The sequence below is a fragment of the Phacochoerus africanus genome, chromosome 1, assembly GCF_016906955.1.
Source record: "Phacochoerus africanus isolate WHEZ1 chromosome 1, ROS_Pafr_v1, whole genome shotgun sequence".
In the NCBI taxonomy this organism is placed as follows: Eukaryota; Metazoa; Chordata; class Mammalia; order Artiodactyla; family Suidae; genus Phacochoerus; species Phacochoerus africanus.
This window is the reverse complement of record NC_062544.1, coordinates 237,537,432-237,557,746: the sequence shown is the minus strand read 5'-3', so window position 1 is coordinate 237,557,746 and position 20,315 is coordinate 237,537,432.

Here is a 20,315-nt window from a genome sequence, read left to right as displayed (position 1 = left end):
AAATTTTCTTTTTTAAGCAAAAACAATGCAGCAAACATATAAAAGGAAATATTTAAAGTAATATCTGTATTTCAAAGAAAAAAATATATAACTTTGTTACCAATCCATAACTATTGATAAAGACATTTTAATATTTTGTGGCTTTATTTTTAGATTTTTGACTAGATGTTTTACTTTATTTTACCCCATATCCTTTTATAAAATTGTTACATGGAATGATGGGCTCATACAAGTTAGTTTGGTATTAAAATCAGGTAGTTCCTTGAGACTGGCATAATACATCAACTTCCAAATAAGAGATTTTTTTTGACTGTCGTCTTTCATAACTTTGTGCTGAAATTTTCTTTCCCTAATATAACAGAAGAACTAAAGAAAGAGAAAAATATGAAGGACATTCTATGCAAATAGTATAAAAACTTGATACTTTTTACATAATCACATGGAAGAGATATTTATTTGTAGTCTTAAATAAATTAGAAATGTATAATTTCCATAAATTTATTAGTTGGAAGCTGGTAGCTATATGTTATTCAAAATTGGAAACTTATACAGGTATTTCTTTTCTTTTTTATCTTACATGCTCTTGAGAATGTATTCTCAAATTGACCATGTGGATTCAAACCAGACTTTCTTCATAAGGTTTACCAGAAACAAGAAAAAAAAACTACCAAAAGATAACCCAAATCCTGCTCTATCCAGATTACCCATTTACCAGTTAGAATCTATCCTTGACCTCTACCATATGTGAATGTATCTATCCATACTTCTCTGGGCTGTTTCTAAGAATTTCCAGAATAGTTGATATAACTTTGTTGCTGAATCTAATGACATAGCTTACATTTAGAATTTATAGTTTTAATCTTTACAAACCATAAAATTTTTTTATTTGGAAAAATCCGCATGTAAGCATCTTAAGAATGTGGAGCTATGATCATAGAAGCATAACCAGTTGTTTCTAATGCCCTTGTAGATGCCGTGAGGACCTAAGGTACCCAGAGTTCCATATACATCTGACATTGTCAAAAATCAATATTTTAGCTTCTTTGAGGAGTCCTCCGGATATCCTTTGATCATATCTTTTAGTTACTTATCACCCTTTTCTTAGTCTACTCCTTTACCTCCAATCTGGGACTTCACTTGAGAAGTCTCTTTTCCCCATAAAACTTGTATTCCACATAGTGGAAACCTAGAGGATATTTGGAGACAAGATCCCTGACTTGAAGAGTTGGTGCCCAAAATAAAGAGTGGCAGCACTGGGATAACTCCAATGAAGTTAATGTTTTATTTCCTTTTCCTAAAAGAAAATATTTTATCTACTTAAAATATAATCTATCAGCATTTTTTTCTTATGTAGAATTAGTGAATATAACTGATAGGAAATAAACAAATACAATAAAATCCAAGAAGTAATGGTAGGCCTGTATTATTCTATAATAAATGTTCATATTTAAAAAATATATCCAGGCAACAAAACCTGCAATATTTTTTTGGCATGTGGAAGTTCCTGGGCTAGGAACTGAACCTGCTCCACGGCAGTGACCCAAATTGCTGCAGTGACAATGCTGTGCCACAAGGGAACTCCCAAACCTACAAAATTTAAAGTATTCTATTTTAAACTATGTTTTTATGTATCATGCTCCTTCCTGTTACTACTATGAATTATAACAAGGTAAATCATTGCCTTATGGGTTGGATGTTTGTAACTGCAATTTGCATTTGCTGGTTTTTAGGACTAGTGAAAGTGAATGAGCTTTTGGGAGATTGTACCAAGGATATGAACAATGTAGGCTAATGTGCTCTAATTTTCCTTTTCAAGAAATAATAAATGGAAAAGGAAACTGAGTTTGTGGCTAATTGTAACATGAATAAATGGGTCTATGATATCAGTCCTGCATTCCTACTACTCCTGTAATGTCTGCATTGGTGATCCCAATGAACAAAGTGATTGGAATTGAAGGCCATCCAGTTTAGGGGTCAGCAAATAATAATCATAATTAAGTCAGGGTCTCATTATTATTATTGTTGTTATTATCAAACTGAATTGTGATCATTGGAGTGGAATTGTTTTGATTGGTATCATGTCAAGACAGCTAAAATTATCAAGTTCACCCCATCAAGCAGCCGTTTGGCAGCTATGATCATTATTACTCACAGGATAAACTTAATGTTCTTTGAGTAATTCGCTGTGGCCTTTGAGATAACTAAGGGAGTTGGTTTTACTCTAATTGAGGAAAGAAGAAAAAAAGCAATGTATCTACAAATTTACTTCCAGGTTTTACGGAAAGTCAGGGCCAGATTTGAGTAATTTTCCTGGAGTTTACAGGGAGCTTGTGTCTTTGCCATAGTACTGAATGTTCATTAACCCAAAGGCAGCAAGAAGGACATCTTCCTTATCAGTTTTTTAGTTCCTGGATTTGATGTTTTTAGAGCAGGAAGGAAGGAAACAGCTGCCCAGAATCCATAGTCTTAAGGGCTGCTGGAAAAAAAAACAGACCTCTCTTGTTTCTTTGAATGAAAGGAGGTATTTCTTGTTTTGCTAGCATACAAGTTTAGTTGCCTTTCTTAGGAATTTTTTTAAAATTAAAAACCAATGTTTTTTTTTGTCTTTTTTAGGGCTGCGCCCATGGTATATCGAGGTTTCCTGGCTAGGGGTCTAAATGCAGTTACAGCTGCCAGCCTACACCACAGCCACAGCAACATGGGATCCAAGCCTCGTTTGCGACTTACATACACCACAGCTCACGGCAACGCCAGATCCTTAACCCACTGAGCGAGGTTAGGGATTGAACCTGCAACCTCATGGTTCCTAGTCGTATTTGTTTCCTCTGCGCCATGATTGAGAACTCCCTTAGTTGCCTTTATACTTGTTCACACCAGTGAAAAAAATGTTTTACTCATGTCTCATAGTATATTCGTACCAATGGGTATTTGTGTATGTGTATGTGTTTGTCTGCTTGCATACTTGGGTGTGTTTTCAGATCATAGCCGTCAATATGTTTTTGGAACACTAGTTTCACAAGTTGATTTCTGAACATTGCACTGGTCTTAATGAATTTCCCTTCTTGAAGATTCATAATGCTATTATCATATTAAAGAGACTAGGAAGTCCCAAAGTAAAGAGATATTTGAACTTTGTTTTACCCAGAATTTCTCCAGCTTCACTTGATCAAGAAGTCCTTTTTTGGGGGTAATAATATTAATACCTCAGTTCTGCAAGTACACATATTTAGGAAATTGTAATGAGATTTTTTTTTCTGAAGGATTTGGATGTATCCAATAGCCTAATGTATAGAGATGTACAGAGGAATGTGAAAATGTAGGCTGATGCCAGTTTTTGTTGGTTTCTTTAAACATTGCTTAGCGATTCCACTTCTTAAAACCTTCATCTGCTGGAGCACTATTGGGCCACCAAACTAAAAATCTTTTTATGCAAGTAGCTAACAATAAAGGGGCATACCAAGGCTTTAATTTTTTTAAAATTGAAATATTTCTTTTCCTGAAGTAAGTTTTATTAGGCAAATTCTATTTCTGTTAATCAAATCAATACATTTGCTTTATTCAAGCCAACCCTATTCAGCAAATCAATACTATTACTTTATTTTCTTCTACGATTTGATACTTGGCAAAGTTGGGACCAAAAATATACAGCCCTTTTTTTTTTTTTTTTTGAGGAGAGAAACATATGCTCATCCCAGGAAAAAAATAGAAATGAAGAAAAATGTCCCCCAGTTATCTGAGGATTCCAATCTTTGGTGGTATTTACAAAAGGCAGAAAGCAACATTTAACATGATAATGGCTTTTGATGCCTTAGATTATTCAGTGAGTAGAAATTTGGGGTTATTTTGGTTAAAGCTAGGGGAAAAGTTCTGAATTTCTTTGATATTTGCCTGATATTAGAAAAAAAACCATAAAGTTACAGAGTTATTAACTTCTTCAAAACACACTTTTTTTGACTAATGGTTCAGAGCTAAATTTTAATTAGGGCTGGATATACTGGATAGTTAATTGCTCACCTGGATTGTCACCAAGATATCCTGCCAGGGAATTTATTAACCTATAGACTACTTCTGATCCCCATTTCCCTCCATCCTTCCCTCCCCTCTTTTTTTAGTATGACTGATTTTTTTTTCTTTTTATGGCCATGCCTATGGCAATGAAAGTTCCCAGGCCAAGGGTCGAACTGGAGCTGCAGTTGCAGGCCTATGCCACAGCCACAGCCACAGCAACACTGGATCCAAGCTGTATCTGCGACCTATGGTGCAGCTTGCACCAATGGTGGATCCTAACCCACTGAAAGAGGCTGGAGATTGAACCCACATCCTCATAGATCCTGTGTCAGGTTCTTAATCCATTGAGCCACAATGAGAACTCCAGTATGACTGATTTTTTTTAAAAATATAACTCATAACTATGACTTCCAAAAATGTCAGACAAACAAGCACCGAGAACTGGTCTACTGGGATTTCTGAAACCTTGATTAAGGACACAATGTACAGAACTTTAGTATAGTTGAGGTTAAAACCTCACTTATCTCTTCCAGCTTATGCCTCAGGTGTATAGTTTTCTGACTTAACCGAAGACGTCACACAACAGTAATCTTGAGTAGTGTCCGTTAAATCAAATGGCACAGACTGGTGATCTAGATAATTAAAATTCCCTTTTTTCCCCTTACTTGTAATTTCAGGCAAACATCTAGTTTGGAGATCAGGTATATGATGATAATTATTGCCTTAGAACTCTAGAGTAGAAGTAGTTTAGCACACAAAAATGTAGAGAATAGTATAATAAGCTTCTTTAAACTGATCAGTCAACTTAATAATTATCAACATTTTCCCAGTCTTGTTTTTCTCCATTCCTCCTCTTTCTCTTCAGTTTTTCAAAGAAAATCCCAGAAATTATGTCATTTTGCAACATGCATCTCTAACCAATAAGGCTTTTATATTTCACAATAAGCATGCCATTACTCAAGCTGATGAAATTGAAAATAATTCCTTAATATCACATAATACTGAGCCCATATAAATATAACCTATCATCCTCCCATTTTTTTTTACCCTGACCTAGTTCTTGGTCATCTCTAACCTCTGTAGGACTCTCATGTCTAGGAATGGGTCGATCAGTAAAGGGGACAAGCAGAAAGCATTTCTGCTCTTTTTTCCTGCCCAAAGTACCAACTTAAATCCATCATTTCCAACTTTCCCTAATTCTGATTTCAGCCCCTACTTGGGGAAGTGTTTCAATATCCAAGAAGTGTAAGCAAGGCCAAGCTATTTTTATGATAAGCCAGAGATGCTATTCTAGAATTTATTCTGCCTAGAGTCTTCTTCCTAAACCCTTTAGGAGGTACATGAACAGGAAGTGGATTTAGCTGTTAGTTAAAAAGCAGGATTTCCTCATAGGGAGTAAAATCTTTTCTTTTCATTAAGATGATATGTCTGTTTACATTTTCAAGTAATTTATAGTATTCTTAGTTGTAGTGGGTCACTAGTTCATGCCTTCAGTAAACTTTTATTTAGTGCCAATTGTAGATAAGGTGTTGTGCTAGTAAGGAAAATACAGGATACAAAGCAAAAACCACTGTACAGAAAATAAAATACAGTGGGGTTTAGAAGCAAACTGTTTTTTTACTGGGTGGTTGACAGCCAAAAAGAACATTTTACTAGAATCTTAAAAGAATTCTAGAATTTGAACAATTGGAAAGGTCATTTTGGGTGGAGGAAAGACAGAGCAAAGGCACAAAGGTAAGGTAAGCAAAACATGTGAAGCAAATAATGAGACTAGTCTGGTGAATATGACACTCGTCAGGCCAAACATCATGAAATATATATCGTGACTAGCCATGCAGCTAGGTGTAGCTATTACGTAACCACCCAGTAAGCAGAGATTCCAGTAACTGCTATCAGTCACTGCTGCCAGGAACTACTAATCAGACAGCATATTTAGAATGTCAAGACGATGATTGTTAATATGTGACCAGCCAAGAAAACTGGTGCCTGGTGGAGGCATCTGATCCCATGTGATACAATAATTAATCCAATTGGATAATATTTTACCTCCAAATCCAACCCAGCGCTTGAGTCAATAGGGAAACACTTTTCAGTTTGAGAAGAATTTTTTGGTACCTTCAGGAGGCTTGAGAAGAATAGGGTACATTAAATGAAACTTTTTTGCTGTGGGGTTTGATCTTTCTTGAATCTTTCATGTGCCAGCTAGTATGATTTTGTGCTTTCTCATATGCTTTCTTTCTAAACTCAAAATACTAAAACTATGTCATTAATATAGAAATATAAAAGTATTCTTGACCCCAATCCCTAGCTTATAACTGATGTATCATTCAACTGGAGGATGGATTCAACTGATGGTAATATTGCTGATTTAGTTTTGCTCTGCTGCATTCAGCTCTGAACTAAAATGTCCTGAATCAGAGAGTGACTCCATAACAGACTAGTCTAATGTACTAGTCCTGGCCATGTCCATGTGCATTATGGGACCTAAGAAAAAAGATTTTCCTTTATTCCTCAACATTAGCTAGGAATGCATTTTCAGCTAACATTTGTCATGTATTTATTATGTACAAAGCATCGTGTCATAAGCATTGTCATAAGCATTATCTGATTTAATCTTCACAACAACTCTGTGACAAGAGGATAATGTACTTATCTCCATTTCAGGGATGAGGAAACTGGAGCTTAGAGAGGATTAGTAATATATACCAGGTCATTAGTAATTAATACTAATAGCCCCTAATAGCCCCTAATAACAACAAAACTCATCAAGCTATTAGGGGCAGGGCTGGTTTTTGGGTCCTGCTGGTCTGTTAAGTGATGGAGGCCTGTGTGTTGTGATGGGAAGTAGGTGAGAAGAGGCCGTCGGCTTTTCTCTGCTCCTCTGTCTCTTCAATTTCTACTCTGCTTTTCTTCCTGTCGTTTTCATAAAATCCAAACTCTTCTATTTCCCTGTTCCTTGTCTATGATTCTTTTTAAAAATGTATATATGATTTCCTATTGCACCCACTGATTTCCTTCTAAAGTAACAGGCCTTATATTTTAGGAAATTACAAAGGAGAACTAATAAGTGAATCAATGAATGAATGAAAACAAAACAATGAATGCTGGAGCACAGTTGCTTTGAGGGCACAAAGAAGGAAAAATATCAAAATTCGAGGCCTGGGAGATGATGCTTTAGTTGTCTCGAGGGAAGAGAAATTTGACAGGTGGAAGTAGGAGGAGTAGGAGGAGTTTTCCAGGCAGACACACTAGTGTTTGTATAGTCACTAAGTCAAGGCAGTAGCCAGATACAGCTGAGATCTGCTGGTCATTTGGGATGGCTGGAATGAATGCAGAGCATTTCCTGGGAGTATTGAGAGATGAAGCCAGAGAGAAAGGCAGGGGCCAACCCATGAAGTGCTTCAGTGCTAAATTAAGGAGTTTGAATATTAGCCTGAAGGTTACAGGAACTCGTTGGAAGGATTTAAGTCATGGAAATGCAAAATTTTATATTTTAAAAATAGCATACCAGTAATCATCGCTTGCATAGCCAATTTTTGTGCTTCGACAAGGAGGCCCTAAATTTGCACCAAAGTTGTACACTCCCTGCCTTGAGACTTCAAAGTTTTCATCGTCCTGTGATCATCCCTGATGGAAGAGCTGAGTCTTCCATCCTGCTTCTTGATCTCAGAAGTCTTGCTCAGCTGGGTGCAAGGCAGCCTTCATAAGTTGATGAGGTTTGTTGTTATAACCACAAGAGCCTGCTTGCTAGGTACAAGCTGCTCAGGTTTTAAAGGGACATTCAGATCCCACTTCCTCTCAGAACTCTCCCCACCCACATTCTCATGTCTCTCTAGGTTCTGGGCTATTGAATTACCGTAATCTTTTTTTTTTTTTTTCACTCTGCTTTTACTCCTGAAGTCTGGGGTTGTTCATGTGAGCTGTCTTGCAGAGAGCAAATGTTGGGGCAGGAGCAGCAGATAGCATCAAACAAGCTGCACCCAACAGTCAGTTTGAGTGCCTTTGTCGAAGATACAACTGAAGGCAGCTTAGAGCAATGATGGTCAACTGTTTTTGCTCACATACCTCTTAAAATACTTGGGCAAAACTAGATACCTTATAAGGGCCACAATTTGAAGTTGATACCCACAGTTTTTCATTGTATGTTTCAGTAGTTGCAAATGTAATTTCTCATGTGTTGTGTTGACTGACATTTTAAACTCTTACAGTTTTAACAGTTTTTTTTTTTGGCCATGTCTGTAGTGTGTGTAAACTCCTGAGCCAGGGATTGAACCTGCAACACAGCAGTGATCCAAGCTATAGCAGTGACAATGCTGGATCCTTAACTGCTAGGCCACCAGAGAACTCCTTAGGAGGTGCATCTATTTAAAGACTGCTTTTATTTGCTATAATCCCATGGAAATCATGAATGCAAATCCTGTTGGCTCTCAGAGCTAGGTAATTTGAGAGCTGATCCCTCAGGTGGAAGCTATAAAATTTGGGGTGCCAGATATGTGTATAAGCTCTTTCTAAGGAGGTACCGATGAACTTGGCTTTTGGTTGGAATGAAAGTAGGGAAAAAGTAGAGAAGGTGCCCACTGGCTCTTTTAGATCCCAGGGAAGGTCACAGTTAGCACCTAGATGTGTGCTGATTAGAAGATGGACCCACAATCAGCAGGTTGTGAAATATGCAATCAAACCCCTTCCAGTGAAAGACTGGAAGATGGGCATTTTTGCCTGCTCCTTTTGTGGATAGCTGTGGTGATTGCATGCCTGCCCGTTAAAAACTACATCTTGGAGTTCCTATTGTAGCTCAGTGGATTAAGGATCTGACATTGTTTCTGTAAGGATGTGGGTTTGATCCCTGGTCTTGCTCAGTGGGTTAAGGATCCAACGTTGCAGCAGGTTGCAGCATAAATCTCAGATCTGGTGTTGCCATGGTTGTGGCTTAGGCTGTAGCTTTGTCTATGATAGGACTCCTGACCCAGGAACTCCCATATGCTAGAGGTGAGGCTGTAGAAAGGAAAAAAATATATAACTGCTTTTTTTTTTTTTTTTTTTGCTACAGTCCTATGGGACTCATGAATGAAAGCCCCTTTGGGTATTAGAGCAGGCAGTCTGGGGTCCTTTTCTCTGGTGGCAGATGAAAAAGATGGGGCACCAGACATGTACACAAGCTTCTTCTAGAGAGATGCTAGCGATTTGGTTTTATTGTTGGAGTGAGCTGAAGGGAGAAGGCAGAAAAAGGTGCCCACTGGATCCCCCTAAGGGATAATAGCCAGCCCCCAGAATCATGCTAATTGGAAGTTGGACCCTCAGGCAGCAGCTTGTAAAGTGTGCAGTCAAACTCTTTCCAGGCAAAGACTAGAATGCCCTGGGAAATAGCAATTTTTGCCTGTTCCTTTTCAGTGAGCCCTGGGAGATGCCCACTAAGATGCATGCCCATTAAGAACTGCTTCTTTGTTCTAGTCCTGTGGGTTTCATGGATTCAAGCCCTGTTGGTTTTCAGAGCATAGTGTTTACTATTCTGTAGTAATAAAAGTTGGAGAACTAGGTGTGTGATCTAAACCCTTTGCTCTTCAGGGAGAATTTAGGAGCTGAGGTTCCCCTCCCAGTTGTATTGAACTATTTTGGGGGTGGACTTTGTGATGAGAGTGGGTCTCTGCCTTTTCTACCTGTTTCAATATGGGTATTTTCTCTTTTGGCCAAAGTGTAGGAGTCATTTAGCTAGTTTCTGGATTTCTCTCGGAGGGATGCTCCTTATATAGCTATACATTCAGTATGTCTGTGGGGTGAGGGATGTTTAGGAGCCTCCTATGTCACCATTGTTGGTTCCTCCTACCATCTGATATTATTCTGTTAGCTTCTTGAACTTATATTTCTATTCCGCTCTCCCTTTTTAATTTTATCTTAATATATTGTCTTATTTTTCAAAGTCATGTTAATTATCTTATCACACTTTTCTGTTACAAAAATATTTACTGGAACTTAAATTATCTTAAAAGTTTTCTATAAGACTTAAATGCAAAAAAGTAAATAGCAAACTAGTGACCAAGACAAAAATAATTTGAAACATAATCATTTAATGTAAAAGTTAAATCTTATAGGAAATGAATCTCTCATGGAGCTACTTTTTTGTCTCAGTTTATGTGTCTATAGATGATTATATATATTTCTGAGAGTGAGATTGAGTTCAGAATTCATTTAATTCCTATTTTTCATTTCATAAATGTAAGTATTGCAAAAATTTATTTATATAAAGACACATGGCAATGGAAAGAGTTTCACTACAGCTAGTTAGAGGAAGGGGGAAATGCCCAGCTTTGGGAATCATGGCACTTACTTTAGTTTCTGACATAAAATGACATGTTTTGGGGCAAATCACTTGCTAGGTCTTGGTTTCATCATATATAAAATTAGAAAGGTGACATAGACATAGAGGGTTTTTAAGTCTCTTTGTGGCTGTATTACTCTATAATAGTAATTTAAAAAGGCAGACTAAAACCATTTAGGCATATTAGGTGGGAAGTGTACATATAAATAAGCATAAATAAATGGAATTGATATAAACATGAGGTGAATGCTTGCTTTCAAGGTGATTATAATCAAACCAGGTAGCAAAGAACATTTAAGTAGGGAATAAATCAAGATTAAATGTGATTAAAGTCTAAATGCTGTGATACAGACAAGATTTAAAAGTTCACAGGTGGGTCTATTAGTTGGGGCTGAACTCTGTAGGGAGAAAAATCATGGAGAAGGTGCAGTCTGAAGAGGACTTTGATGGTTCATGTGGTAGAATAGCATGAAAGAAGGCATAGAGGAACTACAGACCATAGAAGCATGGGCTGGTGGGGGCAAGGTGACTGGAATGCATTCTGCCTGCTAAGGAAGGGAGAGACTGAGGAAATGGGATATCATAGCCAGATTAATAAGGTCTCTGAGAAGCAATTTGAGACAATTTGGAGTCAATTCTAATTACGTGTGATAAATATGTTCTATAAAGTCATCATGAAGCCTGAATTAACAAATACTGAGTTGTTTCTCATAGGGAGTGGACAAGGTTAAGTTCCTTTGAGCATCTGTTTACAATATTTTATTGATAATTTTTTAGGTGTGTGTTTCTGTTTAAAGACTTAAGATTTAATATATATTATTGATTCATTACCATTGGGTTAACAGCCAACAGCATTACAGTTCATGCCTGGACAGAGATTATCTAGCACAGGAATTTTCTCAATAAGGTACATCAAAACCTTCTTGGGCTTGGGGACACTAGATAGTACAACAGCACTAGGCTTGGGGAGCATTTTAAAGGATGGGTAGCATCTCTGAACTGCCAAGGATGTAGGTTCGATCCCTAGCCCAACACAGTGGGTTAAAAGGTCTGGCAGTAGCTGTGGTGTAGGTCATAACTGCAGCTCAGATCTGATCCCTGCCCCGGCAACTCCATATGCCATGGGTTGGCTGAAAAAGAAGAGAGAAAAGAAAAGAAAAATAAAAAACAGCACATAAATGTGAAAAACATGGCATTAAATAGAATACAAAAGGACACTTGTTTATAGAGCTGATACAAGACAGTGCACCACCTTCTTCAATATCAGCTGGGAACATGCCCACTGGGTGACCTGAATTTTTCATTACTTTGCACATATTTGTGAATGATCTTGAAAGTATCTGAGTATTGATTATGGGATTACAAGTATATTTTAGTAAGTATGCAAATTTGCAAATATAAAATCTGTGAATAATGACAATCAACTATATGCTGATGAGGTACGCTGTAGCCAGCCATTAATGAAGTGTGAGCAGAGGAATGACACAATGAGTAATGTTTAGGAAGCTCACTCACTTATTCACTCACTGTGAATTAAACATTAAAGGAGCTTCACTGTTTGTTAGAGGTTGCATAAGGTGCTTAGAATACAAATGAATAAACACGGGCCTGCCCTTAAGGAACTTACATCTAAGCACAAGTAGCCTTAAGGAAGAAGCCTGGGATTAAAAAAATGGAGCAACTTGAAGTCTTGTTGCCAGACTCATTCTTGATGTGAGGAGGACTAGATTTTTGGAAAGTAGACATGGAAGAAGGACAAACATGAAGGGAGAATTAAAGGCTTTCATTTTTGTTTGAATAGTAGAGTGATAAAGAACTCCTATTAATTCCAAACTTAAGGTTGAGGAAAAGTATGCCAAATATATGTCCTTATGTTCCAGAAAAAGCTGTCTTTATCAAAGTAGGAAGTCTGTGGAGGGAAATCGATCTTCCTTTTTTCCTCATGACTGCTGTTTGCTTAGGCTATTATTACCGTTAAGCTCAGAAATGATTAAAACAGCATTATTTAAACTTAGGAAGAAAGTAAAGCAAAACTAAAAGACTAGACTAGATTTGTCATCCAGGCAGAACATACAAGTTTTGCAGACTCCAGAGATGCTGTTGATTTCTTTTTGGACCAGTTCTGAAAAATTCAGTAACAAACTTCTCTTGATCTCCTGTATTCATATTAGCCATGTCCAGTAACCTTGGTCAGCAGTAAAGAAGTTAACTGTTAACCTTCCCCTGGTGCATGCATGGCTCTATTAATTATTTGTTTTCTATTTTCTGATATTTTTTGAAAATAATTTTCCCTATCTTTTCTTCTTTTATGTTTTTAGGGCTGCCTTGTGGCATATGGTGGTTCCCAGGCTAGGGGTTGAATTGGAGCAGCAGCTGCCAGACTACACCACAGCCACAGCAACTTGGGTTCCGAGCCATCTCTGCGACATATACCACAGGTTTTGGCAATGCAGGATCCTTATCCACTGAGAGGGGCCAGGGATGAAATTTGCATCCTGATGATACCAGTTGGATTTGTTTCCACTGAGCCTCAAGGGGAATTCCTTTTGTCTAGTTTTATTAATTAATAACATCCTACTTATGCTACTTGGGTAGGACTTGATAGTTTTTCTGGTCAGTTACTACTATGCTGATTTGCTATATCCCAACATACCCCAAGAAGCTTCTCCTCATCTATGGTGTGGTCATAGGTCATATGGGTGTTAATTTTGAATCAAGTAAAATAATCAAATAATTATCCCCTCCCTGAGTGTCAGGCACTGGGCTAGGTCATATGGGTGTTAATTTTGAATCAAGTAAAATAATCAAATAATTATCCCCTCCCTGAGTGTCAGGCACTGGGGATGAGAAAGATGAATCAAGTTTATGTTTTAAAAGAGCTGGCAGCTCTCAAAATCTAAGGTATTCTTCAGACAATAAAATACTAGTTAATGCCTCACCCTGTAGATGCTTACCTCTCAACACTAATATAAAAGGTAGAGCAAAAAGAGGCAGTTGTCTTCTTTTCAGAAATGTCTATTCAATTCCTTTGCCCATTAATTTTTTTTCTTTTTAGGGCCGTATCTGTGGCATATGGAAGTTCCCAGGCTAGGGCTAGAATTGGAGCTGCATCTGCTGGCCTACACCATGGCCACAGTAACACCAGATCTGAGCCATGTATGTGACCTATGCCAGATCCTTAACCCCCTGAGCAAGACCAGGGTCAAACCTGTATCCTTACGGACACTCTGTCAGCTTCCTAACCACTGAGCCACAATGGGAACTCCGCTTTGCCCGTTTTTAATGTTTTTGTTTTCTTTTGAGTTGTGTGAGATTCTTATATATTTCATATATTAAGCTCTTATCAGTAAAAAGTTAGCAAATATTTTCCCCTATTCCACAAGTTGCCTTTTCACCCTGTTGACTGTTTCTTTGCCGTGCAGAAGCTTTTCTCTTTAATTTTATTAGAGTATCATTGATTTACAATATTGTATTAGTTTCAGGTGTACAGCAAAGTGAATCATACATATAATATATCCATCGTTTTTTCACATAAAGTTCATTACAAACTCTTGGGTAGATTTTCCTGTTATACAGTAGGTACTTGACAATCATCTATTTTATACAGTTGTGTATCTATATTATTTTAATTTTCCTAATTCTTCCCTCCATCTGCTGTAGAGAAGCCTTTTAATTTGATGTAGTCCCTCTTGCCTATTTTTCCTTTTGTTGCCTGTGCTTTTAGTGTCATACCCATGAAATCACTGCCAACGCCCATAACATGAACTTTCTACTGGTTTTCATCTAGGACTTTTATAATTTCAGGCATTACATTTAAGCTTTTAACCCATTTTAAATTGATTTTTGTATATAGTATAAGATAAATGTCTAGTTTCTTTCTTTTGCATGTGGATATCCAGTTTTTTCAACACCATTTGTTGAAGAGGTTATCCTTCAACAAATGGTTATCCTTTCCCCATTGTGTATTCTTGGCTCCCTTGTCAAAGATCAGGTAATTGCATATGCTTGGATTTCTTTCTTTTTTTTCTTTTTTCTTTTTTTGTCTTTTTGCCATTTCTTGGGCTGCTCCCACGGCATATGGGAGGTTCCCAGGCTAGGAGTCTAATCGGAGCTGTAGCCACCAACCTACACCAGAGCCACAGCAACGTGGGATCCAAGCCGCGTCTGCAACCTACACCACAGCTCACGGCAACGCCAGATCCTTAAGCCACTGAGCAAGGCCAGGGATAGAACCCACAACCTCATGGTTCCTAGTCGGATTCGTTAACCACTGCACCACCACAGGAACTCTTGACTGTCTATTCTGTTACATTGATTTATATATCTGTCTTTGTTCCAATACCATGCTATTTTCATTGTCATAGCTTTGTAATATATTTTGAATTTAGGAAGTATGAAGCCTACAGCTTTATTCTATTTTAAAACATTTATTACCATATGATCCAGCAATCCCACTCCTGGGCATATATCCAGAAAAAGCTTTCACTGGAAAAGATACATGCATCCTATTTTATTGCAGTACTATTCACAATAGCCAAAACATGGAAATAACCCAAATCTCCATAGACAGATGAATGGATTAAGAAGTTGTGGTACATGTACACAGTGGAGTACTACTCAGCCATAAAAAAGAACAAAATAATGTCATTTGCAGGAACATGGATGGAACTAGACACTCTCATACTAAGTGAAGTAAGTCAGAAAAAGACAAATACCATATGTTATCACTTATATCTGGAATCTAATATATGGCACAAATGGACCTATCTACAGAAGAAAAATAAACTCATGGATGTAGAGAACAGACTTGTGGTTGGCAAGAGGGCAGGGGAAGGAATAGGTGGGACTGGAAGTTTGGGATTAGTAGAAGCAAACTGTTGTATTTGGAGTGGATAAGCAACGAGATTCTGCTGTACAGTCCAGGGAACTATATCTGATCACTTGTGATGGAACATGATGGAGGAATAATGTGAAAAAAAGAATGTATATATATGGATGGCTGGGTCACTTTGCTGCACAGCAGAAATTGACAGAACACTGTAAATTGACTATGATAAAAAATTTAAAAAATGATTTAGTTATATGTGATCCATTGTGATTACATATGAATTGTAGAATTATTTTTTCTATTTCTGCAAAATATGCCATTGGAGTTTAATGCAAATAAAAACCACAGTGAGATATCCCCTCATACCTGTCAGGGTAGTATTATGAAAAACAACAGAGACAAGAAGTGTTGGCAAGGATGTGGAGAAATTGGAAACCATGCACACTATTTGTGGGAATGCAAAATGGTATAGCTGCTGTGGAAAACAGGTTGTTCAAAAATTAAAAATAGAAGTACAATATGATCCAGCAATACCGCTTCTGGGTACTTATCCAAAATAATTTAAATCAATATCTCAAAGTGATACTAGCACTCTCATGTTCATTGCAGTACTAAATTTCCATCAGTAGACAAATAGATAAGGAAAATATGGTATCTCCATATAAAGGACTATTATGCAACATTAAAAAAGAAGAAAATTTGCAACATGCAACAACATGGATGATTTTAAGGACATTATGTTAAGTGAAATAAGCCTGTCACAGAAAGAAAAATACTGGCATGATTCCACTTACATTAGCTATCTAAAATCGTCAACTTCATAGAATCAAAGACAGGAATGGTGATTTCCAGGGTCTGGATGGAGGGAGAAAGGTGGAGTTACTAATTAACAGGAATAAGATTTCAATGAAGCAAGATAAAGAAGTTCTAGAGATGCAGTGTACAAATTGTACCTGTAATCAATAATACTTTCTTGTACACTTAAACATGTTAAGAGGGTGGATCTCATCTTAAGTATTCTCACCACAATAAAATAAAATTTGAATCAAAAGGATAAGAAGCCTCCTCAGTAAAGCCTCTGCTTTTAGTTGCCTCTAGAAACTTCTTTTTTTTTTTTTGTCTCTTTGTCTTTTTGCCATTTCTTGGACCGCTCCTGCGGCATATGGAGTTTCCCAAGCTAGGGGTTTAATTGGAGCTGTAGCCACCAGCCTAGACCACAGCCACAGCAACTTGGGATGCGAGCTGCGTCTGCAACCTACACCACAGCCCACGGCAGCACCGGATCCTTTAACCCACTGAGCAAGGGCAGGGACCAAACCCGCAACCTCACGGTTCCTAGTCGGATTCGTTAACCACTGTGCCACGATGGGAACTCCTCTAGGAACTTCTTATCCTCACTCTGCAACATGTACTTTCAAAGATAATCCTTTATAAGGAGACAGAAGATGGAAATCAAGTTCTGGAGGAAATGTGACTCAAGACAAACATCTTTCCTAAAAAGGCTTTCCCACTTCCCTCTTTTTATTCATTTATTTTTTTCTTTTTCAAGATGTTTAGCTCATTGAAACACTCTGATTCTCTACTTTATACCATAAATACTTTCTTGTTATGTAATACACAGCAAGCTCAATACATTAACAGATAACACAGATTTATACAGTTTTCACAAGTATAAACTACAGTAAAACATTTCAGGTCAGCTTCTTTTGAAGGTTGCCACCCAGCAAAGAGTTTGATTAGGGAGTGTTCTATGTAGTATTTTACTTGCAGATACATGCTCAGGGTTATCCTATCCTTAGTTAAGTCGGGAGTAAATTCTCATGCCCTGCCTTGGCTTTTAATACCAGACAACATGGTGTTTGTTTTAATAAATATGTGTGCCTGTATGGGTTCTTCTAGGAAGGCCACAATATCAATGTATTTGAGGTAGTATTTTTTGAAGAGAAGTTAAAACTAAAGGAAACTTATTAAAGTGGACAATTCTGTAAATGCAATATTGTGGGAATCATAAGAAATGGGAGTAGGAGTTCCCGTCGTGGTGCAGTGGTTAACGAATCCGACTAGGAACCATGAGGTTGCGGGTTCAGTCCCTGCCCTTGCTCAGTGGGTTAAGGATCCGGCGTTGCCGTGAGCTGTGGTGTAGGTTGCAGACACGGCTCAGATCCCACGTTGCTGTGGCTCTGGTGTAGGCCAGTGGCTACAGCTCTGATTCGACCCCTAGCCTGGGAACCTCCATATGCCGCGGGAGCAGCCCAAAGAAAGAGCAAAAAGACAAAAAAAAAAAAAAGAAATGGGAGTAAAATCTTTTAAATATATATCTCTTCATACAATTGCTGTAAGCAGAATGAAATCATTTGCTTCCATCTATGGAATGTGATTAGGCTTGTCTTTTGTAGGAAAAGGAAGGTAAATACAAATACCTGCAAAAGGAAGGTCTGGTGTGTGGGGAGAAGGGTCCAGTCACTCTAATTATAAATCTTTCTAGCCTTAAAGTCCCACCTTTCCAGTCTTATTAGTAGAATATTAGAAAAAGTTCATTGATACTTGAAGAACTAGTTAAAACAAATTTTCTACTTTCTGAAATTAGTGATAATAGTAATTCTTTCATAGGATTGTTACATATGTTAAATGAGATAATCTAGGTAAAGAACATTGTAAACATACATATGCTACCTAATGTCATTATTATAATTATTACCATATGAATCTGAAGTCCGTATACTGCCCTTAAACTTCAGGATTTGAAGAATTTTCTGGTCAAACCTCACTTCATTTTAAGTGATGACTCTTCTTTAAAAACAGATTTATTGAAGTATAATTGATATGACAAAAATCGCATATTTAATGTCTAAATTTGATGAGTTTGGATATAAACGTACACTCATGAAACTGAAGTGTTTGGTTCTTTGTTTTGATTGAGTCCCATGCCATTCATTGGCATAAGTCATTTGCCAAAGTAACGCAGGGGTGCAGCATGTTCAGCTGAGTGATGTGGGTGTCCTGTATTTTTCACTCCTAACTAGATGGAACAAAATCAATGTGGAGTCCTTTGAAGACTAATAAATCAAATGCAATTTCCAAGAGACGTATTTGGTTAACAAACTCCTTTCTAAAATGTAAATAAGCTGTGTTTTGTTTTTTCATCCAGAGTTGATAATCAGCATCAGATAAAGCATGAGGATGTGTTGATGCCTGGAGGGGGCAGGAAGGGGAATCTTGAGCTTGGGGCCTGTGGTGAAAGACTGACTCTGTTGGGAGGGATGGCCTTGTGGGGTGCCAAACTCTAGGCACCTCTAGGACCAGGTTGAGAAAGATGGAGGTAGAAGGGTGTGGAAGAGTAATTTGCCGAGGGCAGGTGAATGGTTGATGTGTCACTGACATTCCCAACAGGCTCCTTGTAGCTCTTTGGCTGTGGAGTAGGTTGCCAATGCCTCAGGAGAGATGTCAGGACTAGTTTGGAAGGCTGCAAATTAAAAATGATTTACATTTTTGGCCAGCTCTTCGAATCTAGCTTGTACAGTTTATTCCAGGTGAGTCCAGTATCCCTCCTCTCGGTCTTGGCTTCTCTGGGGAGGCGATGTTAAAAAGGGAAAGAAAATGGAAGAGGCAGGAAAAGGAAAGAGCATTTCCTAATGGAAAATTGGTCACAATTTTTTCATCTTTTTTTTCACCTTTACTGTGTATGTTAGCCAAGGCTTTGAAAACTTCTTCATGTATATGTGGACTCTAATAAACAATGATACAAAAGAACTTTTTGTAAGACAGAAACACTCTTAACTAGATGGGATGAAATGAATTTCTTACCCCTTCTGAATATGAATTTCCTATCAGCAGAAGTTTTGTCTGTCTTGTTCACTGTTGTATCTCCTTTGCTTAGAACAGTGCCTAGCATCCAGTGAGCATTCAACAAATAACATACATTTGAATTAATAAGTGGATACAATTAAATTTAGGGGAAAATTGAAATTGAATAACAGAGTTAAGTTCTAAAGAGACCTGCTGGAATTATAAGCTAAATCTGTCAAGATAAAATTTAATAGGAAAAAATCCTGCTATAGGTTCAGAAAGCAATCATAAAAGGTCCCCAGAAGAGGAGATATAACTTGGTGATACCTTATGGGAAAAATTTAGTTGACACAACATAAATTAACAGTGTGCTATGATTTTAATAAAAGTTTAATATGATCGCAAGCCCCATTAATTAAGATATGATGCCTAAAATAGAGGTGTGTGGCATTGGAGTACCGATATTCTATTATGTATGCTGCACTTAGTAAAAGATGCAAGTAAATAAGAGTGTGTTTAGTGGAGATTAGCCAGAGAAATAAGTGGATTTGGAATGTGAGATAATTGGTAATATTGAGGATGTTTTTAGCCTAAGAAAAGCTTCAGTGAGTTTGAATCTTCTAATATCTGAGGAGCTATTCTGTGAAGAGGTACAAGATTTGTGCTCTGTGTAGCAGAGGCTAAAATTAGGGTAATTGGGCTGAGGTTTTAGGAAGACACATTTTATCTTTCCTCAAAGAAGGATTTCTAAATTTGTCTGATTTCTATGGAGCCATGTCAGAAAGTGAATATTCTCTATTTTGAGGTGTCCAAACAGAGTGTGCACAAATATTGCACAAAGACTTGTGTGCCTGGTAGAACTTGAGTTTCGATAAGACATCTTCATTAGAGATAAGCAGTGTGGGCAGGTGGAGCTGCCAGGAGGGAGCCAGACCAGCATTAGAATTTTTTCTATGAATCATACTGCTTAAATAAAATTTGAATGTATTCTAATTTATCTTGCCTGGTTCTGTGACACCTGAATAATATAACTCAGGTCATCTGGAATTTTTAAGTGGGTACAATTATGCATTTAAAACTTCTTCGTGAACACTGGCTCTGTGCTAGGTACCTGCTAGGGATTGAAACGGAATGATAAACAAGACTCAGTCTCTGTCCTCAGGAACCTTAGGTATAGTGCTCATAGGACCTCTGTACTACAAGGCCAACATTTTAGCTTGGGGGCTCTATTCTCAGACTTCATCGAGCATTTGGTTCACTTTCTTGTATAATCTGTCTGCTAATTGGTTCTCCAGACAGGCATTTCCTAGAGGGCAGACTGTTTATTTTTGTCCTCGAATAGTCACAGAATAGTGGTTGATATAATAGTAAGTATTCAAT